At 45.4% G+C, this 25455-nt stretch overlaps 1 long non-coding RNA gene across 1 annotated transcript in view; it reads right to left on the bottom strand.

The window, feature by feature from the left end:
- The window catches only part of LOC125319538, a 29548-nt gene extending 9341 nt beyond the window's left edge, over nucleotides 1-20207 (bottom strand). The window contains exons 1-2 of the long non-coding RNA XR_007200791.1: nucleotides 20115-20207; nucleotides 16571-16681 (exon numbers count right to left, since the gene is read on the bottom strand). This is a non-coding gene — a long non-coding RNA (uncharacterized LOC125319538). The remainder of the gene's footprint in view (nucleotides 1-16570; nucleotides 16682-20114) is intronic.
- Between the last annotated feature and the right edge of the window lie 5248 nt (nucleotides 20208-25455).

Below are 25455 nucleotides of genomic sequence, written 5' to 3'. Positions count from 1 at the left end.
AGGCTGACACAGCATGTGTTGTCTTTGGAGGGAAAGCAGTGGTCACTCATGTCCTGAGCATGGCTGGATAGTACAGACTCTTGGATACAGACTTGTAGATCCATGGCTTTTCTCTGTCTTGTAGCTTTCAAATTAGTAGTTACATTGGCTGCTCTGTCTAGGAAAGAGCTGCAGTTTGTTGGAGGAGGCAACAGTTACCGAAAGTGATGACACCCAGATGGTAATGCTGTTACCTGATCCAGATGATAAAGTTGTATCATCCTTGTTACATCCAGTCTGCTGTATACAAGAAGAGCCAAAATCATGAGGGTTTTTTTTTTCCACCAAGTGTCTGCAGCATGCCATGCTGACAGTTGCATCTACTGGAGTCCTACAGCATCACCATATCTCCAAAAACAGCGATCACAAAATCGTGCATTCCTTGCTGGACTGCTTTTAGCCATGAGGCAGCCAGGCAGACTGTCCTCCCTGCCAAGGAGAAAACTGCCAGAGGAAAGCCTTTTCCTCACACACTTCAACCCAAGGACTCCCATTCCCATGAATGCTCATTCCCAACAAATCCAATCCCCAAAACTCCCACCCCCACATACAGTGTCTCTGGGATCAGTGCTATTTGTAGGGAAGCAGCTCCAAGGACAAGGGCTTAAAGCCAGGGCCACCCACATCTCTATGTCTGCCTGACTCTTTGGCATCCCTCAGACCACGCAGGTGTTGCACCATATTGAGGACAGCAAGTCCTGGACATGCCTGCAGATGATATACCTGCAGGTGGGACCAGCTGGTCCCAAAGCTGGCCTTGGGTCTTCCCTTAATCACATGTGGAATATGCACAGGGAGCAGAAGAAAAATGTTCAAGCTAAAGACAGCTCTCGAGTCTTCCTTAGTCTTGTTTTTGCACATCCTAATAAATTTGTTAAATCACTTAGATGCTTTCGAAAATTTCAGTCACTGTTGGAATAATCCCCCAAAAAATCCCAAAAGAATCTCAAAAAAGCTACTGCAATTCACTCAAAGGGCTACAGTGCAAACTACAAACCTCTGAAACCTGTTTTTAAAAAGCCACTCCAGAGCAGGAGGTAAGGAATAGCCACAGCCAGCCACCAACAGACTGACATGCAGCAGGGTCCCATCTGGCAGCATAAATTTTATTTCTGATTACAAAAAACACAGCCCAGAGGCGCAGCAGCTGGACGAGGATCTAGCAGCTCAGATTGCGACCCCCCACTAACAGGACAGCTCCCAGTTCCTGGGATTGGGGTCTGAAGCAGGTACTCTGCCCTGGTTCCAGCAACACCACCAAATAGAGGAGAACAGGAGCACTGAGCTGAATTCATGGGGGCTTAAAGCACAAGACACAACTTTACATGAGCCTGACCAGTCTCAGATCTTCACTTGTATCATGAAATCAGGAGCGGGGGGGAATGCTTCCCTGACATGCAGTACAAGCACAAATACATTATTATTTGAAAGGCTGTACAAAGGTTAAGTCTTTAATCCCCTTAATCCAGACGACAAACAAACAAAACCCCAAGAATGGGATCCTAGAGCACAACTGAGCGCTGCCAGGTCTCTTGCGGGGGCTCTCTATTCACATTGCTGCAGCCGGTTATGAGCCTCCAGCTAAAAAGTTGCTGCAAAGAAAATAGAAGCGGACATGGTTTTATTACCCAGTTCTTTCAAGTTTATCATGGGCAATTTGGCAGCCTGGGCTCATGTTTCAGTGAGCAGGGTTTAATCCTCAGGTCAGTGGTGCCAGGGTTACTGGATTTCCAGGTCTGGCTGCTGTTACTCTCCTACTGACTCTCAAGTGCAGTGACTCCTCTTATTTGTTACTCACACACAGGGAAAATGCAGATTCTGCTGAATAAAATCAAGAGTGATCAAGGCAGAGGAGGAATCAGATAGTGACACAGAGCAGCATCAGAAGATGAACTGCAGTGTGTTTGGGGCCGAGGAGAGCTCCTCTTTTGGTGCACCTTACGGAAAAAATGCGGGTCAGTGCTATGCATGCCAGCATTTGTACCACTCCCCAACCATGACACTGAGGTAAGCAGGCACCGATGCAGGCATTCAAAGGGTTAAACGGATTTAGGACCTGACCTGGGTTTATAGAATACTGGGAAATTCTTCCACTTATTTCAGCAGGAATTGGGTCAGCTGCAACCATGCATCCTAAATGAACCACAGGAAGAGTGTCGCTAATTTCAGTAGTAGTATTCATGCAATTCAAGGTAGATGTGTGGTTATTTACCTTGCTGAATCAAGTCTACAGGAAAGGTCTAAGCCAGTGAAATAAGCAGCACATTTAAAATGGCACAACCCTTTCTGCCATACAGCCCATCACACGCTGGTGAGCTACCAAAGATGAGGTGCAAGAAGTTGTAATATAAAACCACATTTCCTCTCAAAGTCTTTCTCATCTTTTCCATATCTGTCTTACCAAGTATGAGCCATTCAGTGCAGAGTCTGTCAATTTAAAGAGCAGAATTGGTGGACATGATCTAAAAGGTCACAACTTCAGCAGTACATAGATAAGCCAGCAGAAGAGTTAACAGCACTGATACAGCCCAACCCTTGACAAGAATTTCTAACAGTCTTCTTGGAAACGAAAAGTCCCTTTTCTCCTCATTTTGGATACTCTCCGGGTTGCTGCAACAGCTCCCTAGGCCTCTCCCCACTTCGCTACAAGTTGAATTGGACCCAATCTCTCACTCTGAGCAGAGGTCAGACCAGTCACACTGGCAGAGCAGCAGAGCATGTGAAGGCTGGAGGGATGCGAGATGTTCTGTGGTTGCTGAGCAGTCACTCTGGTGAGTATGAAGCACACCAGACCTACATCAACAATTCTCAGGGTGGTACAGGCCACCACTACAGTCCTGCCCACTGTGTCCTCACTGGAGCCAGAGCTGCAGATCACACACAGAAAAGAAAATGCAAAAGGCAATTGGATGATGCAGATAAAAATGATGTGATCCAGCCTCCAAATCTCAGCACACAGGGGTAGAAAAAGGAGAACACAAAGGCTCCTACCCCAGCTGATGAGACAAACACTAACCAAATTCAAAGCGATGCGCAATGGCACAGGCAGCTCCTGCTCTGCACAACTCTCTATCTTCTCTGGTCTCAGCAAATTCTGCTAAAGCATGTTATCCATTTGAGATTATACGTGCAGTGAGAGGAAAAACTAGACAGGAGGAGGTGCAGATAAAGACACAGTGCAGTTCCCCATTTGTAACTGGGCCCTGAATTACTGTTAGAACAAGGCTCCCTCTGCCATGAGGATGGCAACTGTCTGATCTCATTCTATAAAACTGCAAAGGTCACTGCAAAATTACTGCTCACTTCTGGTTTCATTTGAAAAGAAAAAAATTCCATGGTCCATTTAGATCATTTGGGAGCAGGCAGCCCTCTCCCAACTCCCAGGACAGAGGTCCCATCTGCCCAGTTTTTCACCCCACTTTCGCAAAGCCCAACAGTTGTGTTTCAAGATTCATTATAAAATTGAAAGAAAAGGGGCAATGACTGTACAGCCCAGAAAGGGTGAAAAGGACTATGAAGGGCAATAAAACCCCTTATTTATGTGGAGACTGCTCATGCCATACTCTATCAGGCTGCCAGGCTCCTCGCCTGCCTGAGTGCTGACAGCCTTTCCATCCCTGGCAGTTCACTAGGTCATGGTCCCTGCTGACATTTCATTCCACTTACCAGCCTGGTTTTCCTTAGCCCCACCAATTCCAGCTCTGATCTCACAACCAGTAGCTCAAGAATAGAACAATTAAAGATTAATGTTATAAATGCATTGAAAGTCGAAAAGTCCAGATTTTTTTTTAATGTCATGCCAGACCTATTCATTTTTAAATCTTACCCTTGTGCTTAAAGACACCAGGCCAGGAGTGTCACTTTTCCCCAGCAGACTGCAAATGCTTTCTTCCTTTCAGCTGCCAGCTACTTTTGTGGGCTTATATATTTTTCTTTATTTAATTATTCACTGTAACACATGAAACGTTAAGCAGTTTCTTTCCATGAAGAAATTAGTGCTGTTTCCCAATGACAACATGCTAAGTATCCTTAAAAACAGGAATAAGGAAATGAGTTGACTAGAACAAAGGGGGAAAGGGCAGGGAAAATGAGAGAAGCTTGGAGCAACTAGAATTTACTAACACAAAAACCACATTTCTACGAAAATGGTCACAATTAGCTGATCTGGGAAATAAAAGCAAAAAGAAACAGACTTTTAAAGTGCAAAAATGTTTTCTGATAATTCTGGGCTACAATTCTTCTCTTTCTCAACACTAGTGGCTTTGGGTCAGTGAGAAAGAAGCCACAGATGCAATGTTACAATATGTAACAGTTGTGTTTCCTTAATGGTGCTAAACCCATGATAGTCGTGAGAAATGTCGGTTCTTCCGAAGAACAGAAAGTTAAAGGCTGAAGTCATTAACAAAAGCTGTTCCAAGCCACAATTTTCTCTGTGAAAGCAGGACTGCAAACACAACTTCTAGTGTATGTTCTACTCATTTAATGTCTTTTGCAGTAGCAGCAAGAGATGGTCTCATCAGGTTACAGAGCATTGTGACCTCCTGAGAGCACCCGACACCACTGCACAGGCAACTCACCATCGATCCAGGATGGGACAAACCTGGTGACCTTGACACCTCTGCAGGCTCTGATGAAACTCTTCACTCTGCCCTTGAAAGCCTGGGTAGGATTGTGTGGGCAAAAGGATTTTTCCTGATTCTGGTGTTTATTTGTTGAGTCACAGAGGTAAAATTATCTCTGTTTGATTACTTAAAGCTGTTGGCTGTGGAGATAATCTGTGCATTAGCAGCTGTACAGTGGGTGGTTAGCAGTTCTGAATCTGTAGCTGGAAGCACAGAAGTCATTTTGCACAGTACTTTAAAGCAGAAAACTGAGCATACAGGACAAAAGGCCCACCATGGCTCCATGGAGAAGGTGCTTTCTGTAAGGAGAAATCCTCTCATTTTCTGGTGATGAGGAGGGTGAGCGTCCAGCTGTGTCTTCCTGAACTCCCCCACCGCCCCATGGAGAGAGAACACCTCGAGCAAACACCCAGTGGAGCCTTGACTCCTGCAATTGCAACATCTGTCTCTTTATGCTTTCACAAAAGGAGACTGATTACCACTAGCACAGCTGAAAACAGCAGGTCTCAGCAACTTTTTTTAAGAGCCACAAACTTGCTATCACGAAGCTAAATCCCATTAGCCTTGGGAGTAAGGGGGGCTCAAACCTCCTACCTGGGCACTACTTCTCTGGGAAAGGTGGAACAATGCTCCTGTGCACCGTGGATAAATATTTAGCGTGCAAACACTGCTGGAAACAATGATCTAAACTCTCCATCTGCTAATCAACCAAGCAGCTACTCCTTGCCCACTTGCGTCTGTAGGAGAGCCATAGCAAGCTGCTCCTTCCCAAGGCAGCATAACTTTGGTTTGCACATTTTTCTCTGAGGATTTGCAATTTTCCTCCTCTTACCTTCACTTTGTCTGCAGCTGCTGAGTTTTAGTCCTGCCAAGGAGAAGTGGGGGCAGTTTTGGGCAGATTTCAGGCTGGAAGATTTATAAAGAACAGACATCAAAATCAAAGAGCAGAAAACTGATAGAAGATAGCAAAGGATGTGAAACTTCCCAGGGACAGGAATGACAAGAAGCAGAGATGCATACTTGTTTTATTAAAAATCTGCATATGAAAGCAGAGGGGAGCATCCTCACACACAACAGACGTGCTCCGTGCTATCACTTCACTTTGGCCTGAGACAAAGCAGAGACACACAGTTTATGTTAACGTTTAAAGTATCACCTATAGAGGGTTTTTGATTGTTTGGGATTTTTTTTTTTTTTTGGGGGGGGGGGGGGGGAAGAGGGTAGCAGTTTTGCCAACACTCTACATGCAAATGTGGTACATATTCACATGCATCCTCCGCACAGCCACAAGTGCACCAAAGATCTGTAGGCACAATTGGTAATATCTGGAACACATTAAAAAATTAGAGTGTGTAGTTCCCTCAGCAGCTGTACTACTTTTCTCGAAGTCTTTCCTAATTAACATACATTGAGGAGCTACCAACAATCACAGACCCAAGGTCGTCGTGTTCAGCTTCCTTTCTAAACAAGGCACAGAAAAAAACACCTTCAGCACTGGCAACACTGCAGTCTCACGTGTCACAGAACTAAAACTTCAGAGTCTCTTTGTCATAAGCCCCCCACCCCTTTCTTTTTTTTTTTTTTTTTTTTTTTTTAATCACATAAATTAATCAAATATGGCATATTTGTGGATTGGTCCACCACCTCTCTTCTTCCAACCTCACCCATTAAAATCCTGCCTGACTTTGGGAGTAAAACTGGAGTAAATTCATCCCTATGTATTTTATAATGCAAATTATCACACTGAAAAATGCACATCAAGGAAGGCAGCAAAGAGACAGGTCATTTTTGTGAAAGGGGTGGGAATGGAGGACAGGGAGGCAGCCAGGGCAAGAAATTGCTCAGGTTTGCAGATCCCAAAGGCAAGCTTTAAAACCCATTTTAAGGCACTCCCAACATTTCCACAGCCATCCTTCCTGCACTTTAAAAGCTATCTCCACTGTGCCACCAATTTTTGTAACTTTTAGCAAATCATTAGAGATACCTTTATCTGCTCATTACCTGAAAGAGTTAAAAGTTACATAGTCTGTATTGTCTTAGGATGAGAAAAGGGATGGACAAGGCAAATATTTTATTTACGCTTTAAAATTGGATGTGGAAAGATTTATAAATGGATTAATTTTAATTAGTGTCCTCATTTTATTTAAGAAAAAAAATAAAAAGCATGCCTTAAAATTAATGCATTGCTACCCTGAGTATTAACAAATATGTCAAGTCTTTGCTTCTTTTAAAGCTCCTTTGTTGCTTAGAGTTTTTTTATTATATATCAAGAGCAGCCTCTGATGAGGCTAATTTTCAACAACCATGCTGGAATGAAGCATGGCACAAATATTTTTCCTGATTTTTAACAAGGCAGGCCCAATAAACATTAATCTCTGGTGTGAATGTTTGCACTGTGGCCTTTGTGTCCCATCTCGCAGCATGGTGGAGGCAGGTCCTCCCTCCAAACTCATCCCAAAGAACCTCTTTTCTGTTTGGGAAGTTAAAACTAGGTACCCACCCCAGAGTAGAAGCATTTGAACAATGGCTTTAACATTTTTGTCTCCTTGAACACAGCTTCTCTAGTGGCTGCAGAAATTAGATTCCTCACAGATAAAGTGCAGGTGTGGTACCTGGGAAGATTTTTAGAAGACCACATGAGATGTCTTGGCATTTGTGCTGTATTATTAGGGCACCAAGCAAAATGGAGTCACAGCTAGGCCAAAAGTAAAGACTTGGTTTTTCTGGAGTTCAACAATCCAAACCCTGCCTACCTGAGTTTCTTCTCCAGATGCCAGGACCACAGAGAGCAGAGATGCCAACCATCAGTCTTCATCCCCACCTTCTCCACACCGACAGCCACAGAGAGGTGTCTGCCTTAGAGGGTTTACTTAAGGTACAAACCAGGTAAGAAAGTCTCAAGCCATTTGCTATCTCCAGGACACCAAGGCTCAACCACCTTATACACAAGTTCACTTGCAATATTCACTTATAATATTTTTGACATTTTAGGACCGTCTTTGAAGGCATCCCCTCTCCTAAACATAGAGTCCCATGAGTAAGCTCTCTCATCTGAGCTGCTTCTTCCTGTGTAAGCTCAACAAGATTCAGCCTTCGCCTACCACCCACACCACCCGCACCCACCACTGAAGTTCTCCTCAACTCCCACTCGGACACTGCAGCCTCTTCCCTCCACACAGTTAATCTGACTTGCCTCCTCTACAGCCAGCACAACAACTGAATTAATTAATTTTAAAAACTAACACTATTACTGGATTTTTTTTTTTCTTCTTCAGCTCCTTGCTGCAAGTATCTTCCCGTGTTGAACTTGACATGTGCTTTGACTCTGCAACACAAGGAGGGCTTGGCCCCTCAGTCACAGCAGCCCTTTCCTCAGTCAAGCTGCTGAAATTATTTCCTGGGCTGCAGAGGAGCTCCCACCAAATGCTCCTACAGCCCTGATACCTCCATGGCCACCACGTGCTGCCTGTGCCCACACTACATGGAAGAAGGACCAGCACATGACATGTAGAGGGGACCAGCATATGCCACGATGCCCACACATACACAAACCGGGGCGTGTGGTGCTTCCAGAGAGAGGATGAGACCTCTCGCTACCACCACATTCCCCTCATTGCCTTCTTCTCTTCCACGTTTCTCCTGTGAGCACCCTGACCTCTCTGCACTGCCCAAACATGTGGTTGTGACTACTCTCTAGCTCCAGGCAGCCTGTCTTCAGACTCCTGCTCCTATTCTGGCAGTCCAAGAAGACATGAAATGAAACCCCTGGCCATTCTGGAGGGGGTGTTGTGTTGTAATAGCCCCAACACAACCCGTCTGAGCATTTTAGGGCATCACAGCTGTGAATGACTGGCTTGTGAAGAATGAAGTCTGGCACCTTCCTGTGCTCCAGCCAAACAAAAGGGAGGAGGAAGAGAGAGAAGTGACACTTTCCCCTCCACTTGATGAAAGCAAAATCTGATTGGGGGGTGGGGGGGGAGTGGGAGAAACAGTCTGGCTGCTTAGCCCCTTATTAATTAATGCATGTTTTGAAAAAAGAAATGCAACAGTGCACTCATTTCGACTGGTTTCTAGGAGCTTTTGTGACCTTAATAATTCATGTTTATGCAAGCTGCTCATAATGTTAAGCAGTTGGATTTTGTAGATTTTGTCCATTGCATTTAATGGAGATGAATACATCTAGCTGTGAAATGAGGTTGGCCGTAATACTCAGAGGGAAGCTTTAAAAAAAATTAGAATGTTTTTAGAAGGGCAAACAAAATTCACAGCTTTGTCTGAAATAATTTTCCATCTATTAATAATACACACAATGTAAGAAACAGAATTTTTTTTTTTCCCGGATTCATCCTTTCCCTTTGCTTTTCATGTTTTGGCAGCATTTCCAACACCATTTAATTGCTTCTCAAGCACGTAATCAGGGTCTTCTGCCTGTTTTACCTTTCTTCATAGCAACAGGAGCATCAAGTGGGGATTAGAAACACCAAAGTGATCAGGAAGACTAAGAAGCAGGTGTAACTCATATTTTGGATATCAGTTTGGGCTCCTGCAATGCAGAACAATAAGTACCAAGAGCACTGCTAGCACAGGGAGAGGGTTTACTCTTCCAGGCTTGTGCCCATCACCCATGGACACACAGCTCCTCTGGGACACCACTTCAGACAGTGGCCTGGACTGAGCAGCAGCTTATATCTGATCCACCAGGTAGCCAGAAGAAAGCACACCAGCACCCTGAATGACTTCTTAAGTCTTTCCCAACACACAAGAGATGATTATTCCTACACACTCTTCACTGAAACAAGCAGGTCTCTGAAAAAACCTGCATTCACTTTGTATCAACACAAGATAGGCCACCTTTCTCACTATCCCTTCAAAATTTGGCCTGATTTAAGGGAAACTGAGAGCCTTCTCTTTGCTGAGCACCTTCAACAAGGAGACAGGGACACCGCTGTAAAGGGTCACCTCTCTGAAATGCTGGCAAAGTTGTGCACATCCCTGCCAGGCCATGTTTAAACTGGAAGCTCTTCCATAAAGACTCTTAGTTGGTTTTTAACCTGACTGTGTTTAAACAAGTTCTTATTGAAGAGAAGCAGTGTTCATTTAAACTGAAATCACAGTTTGCTCCTCAATGCAAGCTGCCAAAGGCACCTCCCAGCAAACAGAAAGTTTCTGAGTGCAGTAGAGGAAGAACAAACTGTCCCTGCAGTGCCAACAGCATCATGAAATAAATGGACGTGGGAGCTGAAAGAAAAAGATGACTGTAAAAGACATGGGGTTTTGTTCCAGGTTTGCTCTGGCTTTAGCAGAAATGGGCCCCAATGGATCTTTTTTTTTTCCCCAAATAAGGGATGTTGATTCTTAACACAAGCTGTACACACATTGACACTCAGAGCCCACACAATGGTCTTGAAATATCAACTATTTTTGGCAGTCAGTGCAGCTGGGCAAACTCCAGGCAATTACAGACCAAAATGAAACCACGTGATTTTAAGGCAAGTATTAGGTCTTCCATAGAAAACCTCAAGTTCCATTTTGACAGACTAACAGTTCGTTACAAATTAAAAAATAATTATGTAATCAGTTTTAGCAGCTTACAGTAGTTCTTGGAACAGCCTCCCACCCACAACAAAAAAACAATGGATCCAGAGATCCAGAGTATGAGCCCATGGCAGTATCACTGCCAGTAGCTAACATAATGTCCACTGTCTTGACTATCTAATAGTACATGAAGTTCAAAATATATTTCCTTGTGTACTTACATGACTCAAACTAATAGTTTTATTCTTTATAGATTAGATACCTAAATCAGTTGGCACCTAATCCAATCTCCATCAAATTTAAGGCCATCCCTTAACCCAAGGTAGGATTATCCTCAACGAACACTGAAGAGAGACACTAAAAGATGTCATCTCATACCTTCGAAACAGCAGCTCTTCCTGCTTCCCATCAGAGAGATTACCCCTGAGCTATCATCCCATCTGTAGGAGGTATCTGTATTATATATACAGATAAAATCATTAATCTCAAAGCAGGCTCCTACTGCAGTCAAGGCTTCCTACTCACAGGCTCCATTTTTCCAAAGTGTCTGTATGCACTGAAAAGCGACTCCATTGGAGGACCACTCCAAACAAGAAATACCAATTCTAAACAGTTTCCCTGTGTTTCTCAAGCTGAGCTACCATTTCTGATGCTTGCCTGCATCCACAAGAGTCATATAGGACATACTGGTCTTCAGACTGACAAACTTGAAAAAATAGTTCATTTAGGAAACTTCCAACTTCCCTACCTCCCGACCGAAGATGCACATGAAAAGAGGGCAGCTGCCCCCTCTTTGGCTGTGTACAACCAGTGATTTCACATCTATCACACTGGAGCAGTCAGGCTACATCCACGCTAGGAGCACCACAGCCAGCCAGAAGACTCTGACAATGAATGTTCTTTTCTGCAGCTGTAACTACAGGCCATTACCTTTCACATAGATTACATTTAAAAGTAAACAAATGTACAAAGTACCAAATGATTTAGTGGAGTGTTCTGTAGACAAACAATGCTATCTACCCCCAAGAATTAAAATTAATTGGAGGAGGAAGAATCTTTTAATTGATACAGCTCTATATTGTAAAATGGCACTTGAGTGACAGGCAATTACACTTCAAGCAATTTCTATTATATAGTGTCTAACAGAACAGATACAGCAGGAAGGGAAAAAAAAGCAAGCTTAAATACCACAAGGAATAAAATTTGTGTGCACTGTCTGTGTGATCAATGCAAACATAACCACAAACATTTGCATTACAATAGTGCAGTAAATAACAACCTCACAGCTGAGACATTTACAGGCATATTAGTAAGTACACTTTCACATCTCACAGAGAGGATGGCAATTTATTCAACCACTCAAATAAGACATCTTGCAAGTCACAAGTCGTGCTCTAATTAGGAAGAATCCTCCTGAAAGTAAAGCACAGGTGACCCAGCAGGTCCCTTCCACCCCACACATCCAGAAGCTGTGATTCACCACACTTCAGACTACTCACTGCACAGAAGTTTGAATCCTTTGATGAGCCTGTGGATGTGGCCTGAAAGACAAGGCTGCAGGCCAAGCCGAGCCCATCACACCCCGCTCCCCAGAGCCCCACACCTCTCAGCAGCCACGGTGCACCAGACAGAGTAACTGCATTTTGGAACAGTGCCACCCATTTGTTTGCTGCATTTATTTATTTCTAGCTGAGTTACGGGACAGATTTCCCACATAAAAATGCTTGTAGCTTTATTCAGAAGATAAAGAGGAGGATGTCTTCTACTCTGTAAGAGGGGGCAGATGGATTCCTGCTGGAATAGGATGTGCCACATGTCATCTCACAGCCCAAGCCCCATCATGGCAATGAAGACATTTCTCTGCTCAGCTCCTCACCCCAAGAAGTGGAGGATCCAAATACAACCCATATGGAGCAAGGTTGCTCTGTGGTACAGTAGAATAAAGGGTGGGGAAGATGATTAAGAGAAGGGGAATATAATCTATGCTGCTGAGAGCCTGGGAGGAAAACTGAAAGCTGGCCTGAATTCAGGTCAGTATTTGTATTCCCAGATAAATATGATGAGCATGTTCCCAGCAGAAAACACTTGTGAGGAGGGCTTGAAAACTGGAAACTGGCACTGCAGATCTGGGATGACCACACGATAGGTAGTCATCACTCTTGGGAGTCCTTCAAACCTAGGCATGCTGGGAAGACAGGTAAGAGCATAAGAACAGGATTAATATTTTAAAGATGAACAGCTGGTTAAAGTTTAATACCTGTCCCACTTGTCATTTGAAATCCTTCATGAAGGGAACTGAGCTCAGATGAGACAGGGACTTTAGTCTTTAACACACAGTCAGTTGCCATCGGAGTTCCTGCCAGCCCTGATTAAAGCTGATGGGCTGACAGCCAGGCACTACAATGAACAGAGGTGGCTGCCAGGGGTCCCATCCACCTCCTCCCCAGCACAGGGACACAAAGGAGCTGCACCACGTGCATCAGAACATAGGGTGCCATTAAGTAAGCAAAGCCTTTGGGGTTTGTGTTTCGCTGCAGACTTTGGACAGAAGGTTTCTCAAAACCCATGGATTCTTTGTATTGAGAATAAATACCCCAACAGAACTCAGTCATCAGTTTTCACTGGCAGCCTCTCTTCCCACATCCCTCGAGTGGATGGACAGCAGGATGGAGACTTTGGGGGACCAAAGTACCTCCCACTCTAAGTAGAGATCAGCTCCATGACCACTTGAATACAGAATGTACATAATGTACCACCACATCTGTAAGTCCATGGGACCCAGTAAGATGCATCCCAGAGTCCTGAGGGAATTGGCTGATGTAGTTTGCAAGACTCTCTCCATGATATTTGAAAAGTCATGGCAGTCAGGTGAAATCCCAGGTGACTGGAAAAGAGGAAATATTGTACCCGTCTTTAAAAAGGGTAGAAAAGAGGACCCTGGGAATTACCTGTCACCTTCACCCCTGTGCCTGGGAAGATCATGGAACAGAGCCTCTTAGAAGCTTGGCTAAGGCAGGGAGGTGCTTTGGGACAATCAGCACAGCTTCACTAAGGTTAAGTCCTGCCTGACCAAACTAGTGACCTTCCGTGATAGTCACCACATCAGTGGACAAGGAAAGGGCTACAGATATCATTTTTCTGGACTTTCATAAAGTCTTTGACATGATCCCTGTGACAACATCCTTCTCTTTAAATTGGAGAGAGATGATTTGATGAGTGGACTGTTAGATGGATAAGAAACTGGTTACAAGGTCCCATTCACAGAGTAGCGGTCAGTGTCTCAGAGTCACTGACAAGTGGAGTCCCTCAGGGGTCCATACAGGGACCAGTGTGATTTAATATCTTCATTAATGACACAGATGAAGGGGTCAAGTGCACCCTCAGTAAGTTTGCATGTGACACCAAGCTGAGTGACTCTGTTGACACACCTGAAGGACAGGATGCCATCCAGAAGGACCTGGACAAGCTCAAGAAGCGGGGCCATGGGAACAAGACCAAGTGCTGGTGCTGCACCTGGATCAGGGCAACCTCCGGTATCAGCACAGGCTGGGCATGAACAGACCCAGAGCAGCTCTGCCCAGAAGGACTTGGGGGTGCTGGGGGTGAGAGGCTGGACATGCCCCGGCCATGGCACTCACAGCCCAGAGAGCCAAACGTGTCCTGGGCTGCACCCAGAGCCCCGTGGGCAGCAGGGGAGGGAGGGGATTGTGCCCCTCTGCTCGGCTCTGCTGAGACCCACCTGGAGCACTGCATCCAGCTCTGGGGTCCCAGCACAGGAGGGACAGGGACCTGCTGGAGCCACTCCAGAGGAGGCCACCAAGATGATCAGAGGGCTGGAGGACCTCTCCTACAAGGAAAGACAGAGTTGGAATTGAGAAAATTGCCTGGAAAAGAGAAGGCTTTGGGATGACCTAATCGTGGCCTTCCAGTACCCGAAGGGAGGCTGCAAGAAAGATGGAGACAGACTTCTTACAAGAGCCTGTAGCAACAGAGCAAGGGGGAATGGCTTCAAACTGAAAGAGAGCAGGCTTACATTAGGTATTAGGAAAAAATTCTTTACTATGAGGTTGGCAAGGCACTAGAACAGGTTGCACAGGGAAGCTGTGTTCAAGGCCGGATTGGATGGAGCTGGGAGCAACCTGATCTAGCGAAAGATGTCCCTGTCCATGGCAGGTGGGTTGGAACTACATGACCTTTAGGGTTCCTTCCAGTCCTGGCCATTCTATGATACTAAGACCAGCACATCCAGTAAAATACACAGCTCAGTATTAAAGCCAGATTTTCCCCACACTACCAGGCAACTGCTTTTGCCCTGTAAGCAGAGAGAGAAGCAGGAGTGTGTTTCTTCAGTCAGATCACACTTACTGATTTATACAAGTGTTGTATTTGCATACAGCTGGAGGAGTGGAAAAACCCTGCTCCAGCAGGAAACAAGCTGTCTTTTACCAATCTGGGAAGATGAGAACATTGCTAAACTTACAGACAACATGCAACAGGATGGTGGCATGGGTAAGAGGATACCCAGTGAGGTCCAAAGTATTTACGGAAGACCAAGCAGCTGGGCTGCTCTCATGCAGATCTGTAATACCAGGAGGCAAAAGCAGGATGTTTTCCCTGGAAGGCAACAGTGAACACAGTGGGTTTGGCATCTGTTTCAGGAGGTCCTACCTCAGTCAAAATTCTGGACAAAGCCTGTTTGTCTGAGACTTTGCAAAGAGTGGAGCAAGCATCAAAGCTCTCCTTCGTTTTGTAGGTCAGGAAGGCTTTGGCTTTGGCAGGGTGTCAGCTCACATGTATTCCATAAAGTGCACTTTAATTTTTCATTGTAGCAGCACCTACAGACTTTGATTGAAATAAATAATGAATCAATTTGTATCATGAATCTAGGAATCACTCTCTTCTGGTCCCCATCATGGAGAGGATTTTCTTCCCAGTGACAAGTGTTAATGCATTTATGCCCTAGTTTCCCACAGTGGGTGTCACTATTGAAGTGTCAGGAAGGAAGGTTAGAGCTGCTTTTTCAGACTGTTCCTGTCAGCCTCAGCAGTCCGTTTTGGATGAAAACATCCCGGCAGAACACAGCCTGAAAGAAAGCTGGATTTTAAACAGCACAGCAAAAGTCTTTGTGTTGTATATGATTAAAATGTAACATTGAATAGGGTTTTTTCCCAGTCTGAGTCAGGGAGGACGGCTCCACTGTGTAAAAATTACAGGGTTTTTTTGCAGAACGACAGAAGTTTCACAAGTCTTTAATGTAGTTAAGAGACCATTTGCCATGGTTTTCTCGTTTTTCAGTGGTGTTCTGCCTGACAAGTCCCCCAGCACAAATCCTGACAGGTACTGTTCCACTTGTGAGAGCTGACAGGGGACAGCTGGCCCTTCACCACAGGGAGACCCCACAGCAGTACCTACCTTCGCTTCTCACACAGTAAAAATGGCCAGAACCAAAACCCAGTGGGATCCAGGCATTCGGTTTGATTTGAACCATTCCGTGTGAGTCATGATAATTTTAATAAACACAGTTATTTGGGGGAGGGGAAGTCAATTATCAAAAGCAGCCTTACTGTAATTTCAAAGTTTTACCAAATCACTTTAATACAATTCCATTTAGAGAGAAATTTAGATTAAGTGCACACAGAAAGTGCTGTAACCCACCCAGTTACGAACCCCCTTTGCAAACTGTCTAACACTGCAGAGAAAGTGAATAAAATGCTGGCCAAATCAAACAATAATGAAATTAAAGCACAACAGCATGGCTTACAACAATGTTCTAGTAGCATCCTTGGGAGGCTGCACTGAAGAGGAGGTGCCTTTAGGCAGGTATAACAGAAGAAGTGTTAGATTGCAGTATTACAGCTGCTCCCACCTCCCTTGCAGAGCTTTACAATGTCACAGCAAGGCAGCAATATCAGTGAGCTAATACTACATTAGGAGCTCATTTTAGACAGAAAAGGATAATTATTTTCTCCTGGAGAGTACCCATAAATTAATTTTATTCACCCAGACCACCTTTGTCATTGCTGGAAGCTGCTGCTGAAGGACCACAGACTCTGCCCTAGATGACACCACATCGCATGCAAATCTCCAGCTCAGAGCAGTGGTAGCTGCACAAGATATAATGTCTTGTGACATGGCGAAGGTCAGATTAGACTATCTGACCTTCAGGCTAAATTTATCAATTCAGTGAAATATATTAATAACACAGTTTTTAATTAAGACAACATAATAGAAAGAGCAATACTGCTTGGTCCATTGCAGATCTGTATTAAAGTACAATATCCATTTAATCACTTTTGTACTTGATCTAGTTAAAATTAGCCGGGAGAGCTGTTGCTGTAGCACGTGGGTAATAGAAGCAGAAAGCTGAGACTCACCGAAGTGAAGCCACTGCACTTTATTACAACCACAGAAGCCTCAGCAGGGCCAGACACACCGGTGGGGAGCAGCACAAGAGGGAATGCTCAAGGATCATACAACTGACAGACCTTAAGGAACAAAATGCAGTTCATTACCCTGCTATTGTTTTGGCAGAAACAAAACCCAAATTACTCATTTGCTGCTGCTATTTTCACTCCATCAGCCGTCGGGTATGCCTGAGTCGGTGCTGGATGCACTGCCCAGCATGGTGTAAGGCAGTGCCAGGCTTTCCCAGGCTCTGTGCAAGACCCAGCTGTCACTGGGACAAGGGGGGCAAATCCAGAAAAACACTCTTTTCTACTCCTTCTGTGCATACATTAATCTACGTGCTTATTCCTGTTTACATTATGAGGTATATGTCATAAAAGAGCTTACAGGATGTGTACTGCAGCCAAGTTAGTATTGCTGTTGGAGCCTCAGCCTATTTCCTGACTTAACTTTGCCCAGTTAAAACTAATTTTTTTTTTTTTTTTTAATTCTGCATTTGTCTAATGGAATTTATGAGTTGTTTGAGCCCATTTCAGGTAAGAATGCTACATAGAGCACCCATGAACACCTGCAGGAAACCCAGCCAAGAGAACAAGTTCTATACTGGAGACAGTAATAACTCAGAAATATTAGCTAGTATAGAAATGTGTACAAATATAGTAAAGAAGCTACTTTAAGCAACAACATTCAGAACAGTTTAGAAAAGTGCCTGCATTATAAGACCTTTTCACATACTACTCTGGTGAAACCCAGAGCTTTTCATTTGGGGCAACTTAGCTGTCCTTTCAGGAGACAAAGTGTGCTGTGCACAAGAACCATAATTTTTTAAAAAATTGGGTTTTTTCCACATATGTAATGACTTGGATTTTAAAGGCAGGAAGCATTTCCCAACGCTTGTGCAGATGAGCTAAGGCAGATGGACCTTACATTAAAGCCTTCCCTACCTCCCAACACAGGCATGCACTCTTGCACCCAGCCGAAATCCTGCTCAGAGATGTTCCCTATTTCACAAAGCTACTGAAAAGCTAGCAAAACACCCATGGCAATACCATGAAAATATGCAATAACTTTTAAATTTGACCCTTACAACATCAAGGTTTGATGGCACCAGCATTGCCAAATAACCCCTGCAGTAGATACCTGCCACACGAGATAGCTGCAGCTCTCTGCATTCCTAGGAAATCCTTTGCAATACCATTTGGACTCTGACCTTCTCTCCCTACTTCAACTCATTTGAGACAATCTTGATTTCTGCCCTGGGAATCCTGGGCACCCCTGGCTGGACCCAGCCTTTCTGTGCCCCTGGCAGAGCTGCTGGCAGCTGCCTTTGCCAGCTCAGGAGCTGGTAAACCAGACTAAACATCTACTCACTCATCAAGTGTTTTAGACTAGCATTCCCCTGTCAACATTTCAAAGGGAACACAGAAAAGACCTCACGTCATGAAAACCACAATACTTTAAAAAAAAAAAAAAAGAAAAAGAAATCCTTCCCACTTCTGTAAAATGTTTGTGAGTTTTATAAAAGTTTAAAAAAATAAGTTTCCTCTAGGCTAGGCACTGAATAATTTTACAGAAAAAAATACTTCAAAGACACATTTTCCATTCTATTTGCATTCAGGCATTTTGTTTTTCAGAAAATTATTAACTCAGTAATATTGCAGGCTATTCTTCCACACACCTTGAGCTTTGGCTACCCAGAAGATAATTCGTCGAGTGCAAAGACCCATGCAAGAGAGGGAGAAGGCACTCTACAGTTTGTGAGTCATCCCAAGGGATTAGCACAGTATTTGCAAGGACATGCATCCTGTACATGAAAGTGAGAGTTGCAGAGGGAGTTCAGGCATTGCAGTTTGCCTTGAAATGAAGGCAGAGGAACTTCCACCGAGGCAACTGAGCACTCTGGTAACACCTGCTCACAGCCACTCTGGCTGCCCCTCTGCCAGGGGCTGCATGAAGCCCAAGCCGTGATGTGTCCACTAAACACAAGAGGCTGATGCAGGGACAGTGCTTGAACCCGCTGCCACTGCACGGCCCAGAGCGCACCAGCATCTTGTGTCAATCCCCCCCAAACTCCCACAGCCCCCAGGGACGAGGGAATGAAGGCAGTTCTGGGACGATTCCTCTCCCAAGGCTTCACCGCGCTCTCTCCCAGCCAGAAGCAGAGAGGATTTGACAGCCCGTTGAGAGAAATTCACGAGCGTTGCCGTTCATTAAAACGATACCGAGGGAAAGCGCTGAGGTTAACGGGATGGGCTATATTAAGCCCATTTACAGCTTTATGACACCTTCAAAGGGGCACAAGAGCTTTTTACAGCCACGTAGAATGGTCAGATAGTTACAAACTGAGACAGGTTTAAGAGAGTACCCCAGGCCACCCGAAGGAGAGGCAGCACAGTTAACTTCAGAGTTTGAGGTCAGCTCTTGATGTTTTCCTCTTACATATCTCATCCACAACTGCTCCCGGGCTTACAACACTGCATATATCACAGCCCGCTTTGTGCTAACAGGACTATTTAATGACACAGAGAACTACCTTCTGATGATTAGGGGGGAAAAAATCGGCCACATGCTTCATGCTGTCTGATTTTATTAAACTGCTGCGTACAGGGAAGGGGGGCGGTTGCTGTTTTTTCTGCAACGGCAACCCCTCTTCCTTACATCCCCGGGTCCTGCTGCACTGCAAGACAGTAACAGGCACTGTCACAACATAACCTAATCCACGGCGCGGGGAGATAGGACAAAGTGTTACAGCAGGCGATGGAGCAGCCCCCCGCCCCCCAGGCAGGCACGCCGGGATCAGCAGAGCGAGGGCTGGTCAGAGACCTTACAAGCACGCCCATATCAGGGGATGTGGCCCACTGACCCCCAGAGGAATGAAACCCCACCAACCCTGGCAGGACGGACCCTATCAACACCTGCCCCATTGACCTTACAGAGCGATGGACCCCACCGGCCCTGGGACATGGACCTACCAGCCTCCTGGGGATGGAGCCCCCAAGACGATGGGGTACGCATCCCCCTGAGTCCCTCCAGAGGAGATGCGACCCTCAGCCCCCCTGGGGAGGGAGCCCCAGGGATCACGGGGGAGGCACCCCACTGACACACGGAGGGGGGGCTGTCGCCCCGCACAAACAACTCTGGGTAAGATGCAGAGCCTCAGCCCCAGGGCGGAGAGATGCACCCTGCCCTCCCGCAGGAGACGGAGCCCCCAGGGAACTGCGGGAGGCACTCACGACCTCCGGCAGATGCAGCCCCGGTGGCCACAGCGAGGGGGCTGCACCGCACCTTCCGCCGGGGCACGAAGCCCCCGGTGCCAATGGCGGGGCGGGATGACCGCAGCGACCGCCGGGCGATGCAGCCCCCGCGTCCCGCTGCGGCAGCGCGGGGGGAGCGCAGCGCCCAGCCCAGCCCAGCCCAGCCCAGCCCGGCCCGGCCCCGCGGGAGCGAAGCCACCGGCGGGGCAGCCCCGGCTCCGCCGCCCCCGCCCGCAGCCGCGCCGCGCTCCCCACTCACCTCGGCGGGACGGGGTCCGGCGCCCCGACACCTGCCCGGCGTGCCCGGGGCAGGCGCACCCGGCCCAGCGCCGCTGCCTCGCCGCCTCGTACGCCCGGCCCGGCCCGCGGAGCGCGGGGGCGGCCCGGGCGGGGCGGGAGCGCGGGGATCCCGCGAGGGGCGGCCCGACGGGGCGGGCGGGGCTCCCTTCCCTCTCTCTCTCTCTCTCTCTCTCTCTCTCTCTCTCTCTCTCTCTCTCTCTCTCTCTCTCTCTCTCTCTCTCTCTCTCTCTCTCCCCTCTCCCTCTCCCTCTCTCTCTCTCCCCTCGTCCGCGGGACACCTGGGACCGGACACGGGCCGGGGCACGGACCGCGCTGCGGGGGCCGGCCGGCGCTGCAGGAGCTGCCTGGGATCTACGGCCCCCGCCGAGCAGGCGTTGTTCTCTGCCAGGGTTTTAATGTTTTCGGGCACATCGGGATTTTTCAAGTCCTTTAAACGCTTTCCTTGTATCGCTTTTATCTTCGGTTCTCGCTCAGCGGGCAGTGCTAGTTCCAAGGATGACTTAAATGAATAGTGAATTACTCTTTCTTTTTTTTTTTTTTTAATCTAAACCGATCCTTTCTAATTGTTTAATAAAGTTGTGAGATTTCGATTTTTTTGTTTGTTTTTTTTTTTTTAACGAGAAACTTTCAGACTATTAAAATCAAACTGCATTCTGAAGTGTTTATTTGCTTTTTCAGGTTCACTTTCCCTAGGCATTGCAAAAGGGAATGGTCAGTGTCTCTGTTTTCTTTCAAGCCAGAATCCTTTCGTGACTCATGCCCCTGTACAAGGCTCAGGGAGTGTGTTTCCAGCACTGCTGTACTAAAATTAAATCTAAAAAAAAAAAAAAAGGAGAGAGAATTCAGATCAACCAAAGTGTCTCTAAAGTATTGTCTTTATTAAAGACTCTGTCAAGTAATCACGTTACAATTTGGCCCAGATGCTCTGCCTATCACTTCTTTGAAGATGATTGCTGGTGATGGCAATGTCTGGGCTGATAACTAAATCAAGCTCAGCATTTAAAGCAGAAGGTTGTCTAGAGGCACTTGTTGCAGTGGCAGGCTCGGCACGAGGTACCAGGCAGTGCCTTAGGACTCTTCAGCACAGGAAGGATGCTGTGAGCTGAGCTGGATTGTTCTGTGAATGAATAATGCTTCCATGAAAACAGAATAGTACTGCAGAGTACACCCCAGAACACCCTCTGTGCAGAGCAGGGAGGTTTGCCTGGTGTCGGCCAGGCCATGAAACAAGAAAAGAAATCCAACCCCTTTCACAGTGATGAACTCCAGGATGAGGTGCAAAAAAACAGGAGTGTAATTCCTGTTTCCGTGAGGGAATCCCAGGCACATGGAGCAAGCCATACCGGCTGGGACTGGCAGGAGAGCAGCTCCCAGCAAGTGGAGTTTTTTCCACCAGCACTGCCAGCAAACACACTGACACCTCTCCAGACCCCATTAACGCACAGTGCTCAGGAAGACCTCATCCCATCTTGGTTTTCCCCTGCATCTTCACACTGAAGCCTGTTAGGTGGTTCCCTGCAGGGCCGGGGGTAACCCAGCACACAATTCAATGGAATGCCAGTGACAACAATTTTGGGGCTGCCACCAATCAAGACACCATGTGGCTAATGCTGCCCTGTGCCCCCGCCGGTGCAAAGTCACAGGGTACCAGGGCCTCTCTAAAAGCACTGCAATATCAGACTAATTCAGCCCCCATTCGTGACTTTTCCCCCCTGTTTCTAGGAACCTGCCTTTGAATGATGCTCAGTTCATTATTTATCCCCATGAGAACAGACATGCTTGCAAATCACTCCTCCATGCTGCCAGGTAGCTTGCTGAAAATGGTGCTGGCTCACAACAGCAAGATGGATGATGGGGTGAAGCAGTTTAACTCTGAGAATTATACCCTTTGACTCTCCAGCTCAAAACTGTGATTATGTCCCGGTGGGACATGAAAAATCCCCAGAGGGCCCATGGCACCCCAGAGTGCTAAGCCCTTGTTTCAGGGCACAATTCTCCCTTGTTATCAATTCTTCTGGGAAATCATATCCAATAGCCATGCAAATACTATGATTAATTTCAGCAGCAGCTGCTGCTGAATGAATCAGAATCACCAAAATATACGTGCACTAACTTCCGATTACCCATTATCCTAATTTTTTAAAGATCCACAAGTCCAACCTATTTGCACAGCTCACAGTTAAGGCAAGAGAGCAGATTATGCCTGAATCACTTCTTATTCAAATCAGAGCAATTCTGTTCATTTCAGGAATTACACCAACATAGAAGTGGCATGGAAAGGGACTGCTTTCCTCCATATAACAATACCATTTAAATCTTATTAAAGTCAGTCGTGTCCGTTTTCCCCATTTTCTGCATAGGTTGCAAGATAGCAATATAAAGCACTGAAGGCTGGGTGTTCCTGCTGCAGATCATTTGGCTTCTGGCAGGATTACATGCTGGAGTCAAAGCTGATGCTCATAAACAATGTCTTTTACTAAGCTTTCATAGGCAGCTGTTGGCATTCGGTTTTGTGATGTAAATCAATCACAGCTTATATCTTCTGATTTCAGGCCAAAAGGTGGGAAAGATACTGTGCTGGGCTTATTCTGCAGATCTCTGTGGAAAGGTTAGCTTTATCTACAACCAGAATCAGTCATTCTGGAGGCTGTCAGCAATATTTTACATTCTCCTGTTACACATCTGAGAAACACTACTTTTCCTACTGCTCTTCCTGAAGGTTGTACACCTCTGATGCAATATGAGCATCAAAATCCTAATTAAATGGGGCTTTGTGAGTACAGATCTCCCAACATTTATATTGCAGTACTTGTATTTTGCAGCCTGGTCAGATGTTGATAGCATCAGTAGCATTCTGTGTTTTTCTCAGACACCAGCTGAGTAGAGATCAAATATATCCTTTAGTGTCTTTCATACTTCACCTGCCAGAGAGTGCCCAAAGTCTCATTTTATATTGCTTTAGATAAGGGAAGAATGCTGAAACTAAAACAGTTATCTGGACCCCAGAGGAACCTCAAAGAGATTCTGGAGCCCAAGGAAAAAGAGAGAAACCAGAAAGCAGAGAGAAAGATCAGATTAGGCTGATGGAATAATATTCAGCTTTTGAGATCCAAATGCTCCTGAAATCATATAACCTTGTGTGGCGGTATCAGTGGGACTGAACTTCAGTAGCATCTTTTCAGAAACATGGAGTACTTTCAGAGTTGCTACACAGCAGAATTCTGTCATCCTAACAACATTTTATCCCAATACCATCTTCAGCAATCTGTAATTTTGTCACATTTTCCAAGAGCAAGCAGCATTTTCTGCCCTGACCCATACCACCCTGGCAGTGTCCATCTTCTGCTGAGCTCTGGGGATGGCTGGACAGCATCCAGCAATTCAGGCAGATCTGCTGAGCTGTGGCCTGCCCTCAGCTCTCCCTGAAATCCCCAGATATGGGGGGTTTACATTATTCTGAAGTTTTCCTGTAGCTGATTTGATGGGTCTTTTCTAGTGGCTTGGGGACAGACTGTCTAGCAGTAGGTACAGAATAAAGTGTAAATGAAAAAGCACAACATCGTCATATCCAGGTAGGGTGCACATAATGCTGCCACCACTGACAGCAAAAAGTGGGGCAATAAGTATCTGGGACTGATTAACCTGAATTATGACTTTCCCCCAGCAGCTTCCAAATTTTGGGCTGTGATTTAAAAACCACAGCGTGAGTCCTGACACATTGTGAGCTAGCAAGACTTGTGCTTTGCTGTGTTTATGGAACAAAACTGGTACCCTTCATCTTTATTATGATATAATAATCTTCTCTCTCATCTTATATCTGCCCTTTACTCAGACTCCCCCGTAGACATAGCTGGTATAAAATAGACCAAGGACAAGCCACCACTGGCTGTGCTATTATAAATTCCATTCACAAGGAGACTAAAATGAACTATTCTACATGGAAAAATTAACCAGCATGATTACAGTAATAACCTAGAGTTATCATGGTCCTCAGGTGGGCACACTGTTCCAATTTTATTTGGAAATAATTACTTCAAAAGCAGAGCAATTTTTCCAGGACGCTGCCTTACTTTGAAGGAGTGTATCCATGCTGCTTCCACTGCAGCAGCAGTGACAGTGATTTTCTTTGCATAAGCAAAGCCCAAGAGAGGGAATACATTACATATGTCTCCTCCATAATGTGCTGCAGTAAATATGAGACTAAAAGGGCTGAGAAAGAGAAATCTTGGAAGTTGGATAGAGCCTTGCACAGAAAGTGAACAGTCACACCAGGCTTGGAGCCATAGTCACAATTTGGCTTTGCGCAGCCTTGTGCCATTTGTAACAGTGACACTCCACTTTGTTCCAGCTTTAATTTGGATCATCAACCACAAACGGGAGCAGCAATAATGAAAAAACAATGATTCTGATCCAATATTTTTTCACTCCTTTTTGAAACCCTACTACATCTTTACAGCAAGGGGAAAAAACAAGCTTAGAGCTGTGACTCCATCATCAGGGATTTCTCTCCATTTATGTCTCTCCTGGATTTTCATAGACTAAATGAAAAGCCTGACTAGGATGTAAAGTTCCCCAGATTCAACGAGTTTCTCCCAGAGCACAAAAGTGGTTAACCCTTAAGAAGTATTTAGTTTGAATTAGCGTGAAACAGAAGCATAACTGCCTTAAACATACAGGGTGGAGAGGTAAAGGCAAGAAGCAAAAGGGCCATTATCAACAAGATCTAAAATTTAAAATGAGAAAATATGTGCTTAGATACATTTATTCTATATTTTTTCTTGATATCACATATTACATTTTCATTTGCTGCAAAAGTCTAAGATACGTACTCTATATAAATACTGTAAGAGACCAAAGTCAATATTACGAGTCAAAAAGTCTCAAATTCAAACACTCAGCTACAACTCTTCATAGAAATATAAATTTTCCAAGCTCCTGAGGGTAAAAGCCTTAGATTATTTTGGTATATACATAAGACACAGTTCTCTAAAGACCCTTTTCCATGGAATTCCAAGATCAACACTTGTTTTAATTTCAGTGATATAAGATATCAGAGGACAAATTCACCCACTGGATGAACTTGACTGTAGACAAGAGACCAAAGAAATAGATATATAAATTCTAAGGTTAAAATAAATCAGTCACTAGAGACCTTAGAGCTTCTCACCAAGGTAAGATTTTTTGCTAATTTCTTTAGCAAATTAGTCATCCCCCTCTTTATATTGTGCAGTGTTTTTCAAATCTGCTCTGATGCTGTGTTTGTTTTTCTTTGATTTCTATTATTAGGTAATCAATTCCTC

The sequence above is a fragment of the Corvus hawaiiensis genome, chromosome Z (assembly GCF_020740725.1).
Source record: "Corvus hawaiiensis isolate bCorHaw1 chromosome Z, bCorHaw1.pri.cur, whole genome shotgun sequence".
NCBI lineage: Eukaryota > Metazoa > Chordata > Aves > Passeriformes > Corvidae > Corvus > Corvus hawaiiensis.
This window is presented reverse-complemented; position numbering and strand designations above follow the sequence as displayed.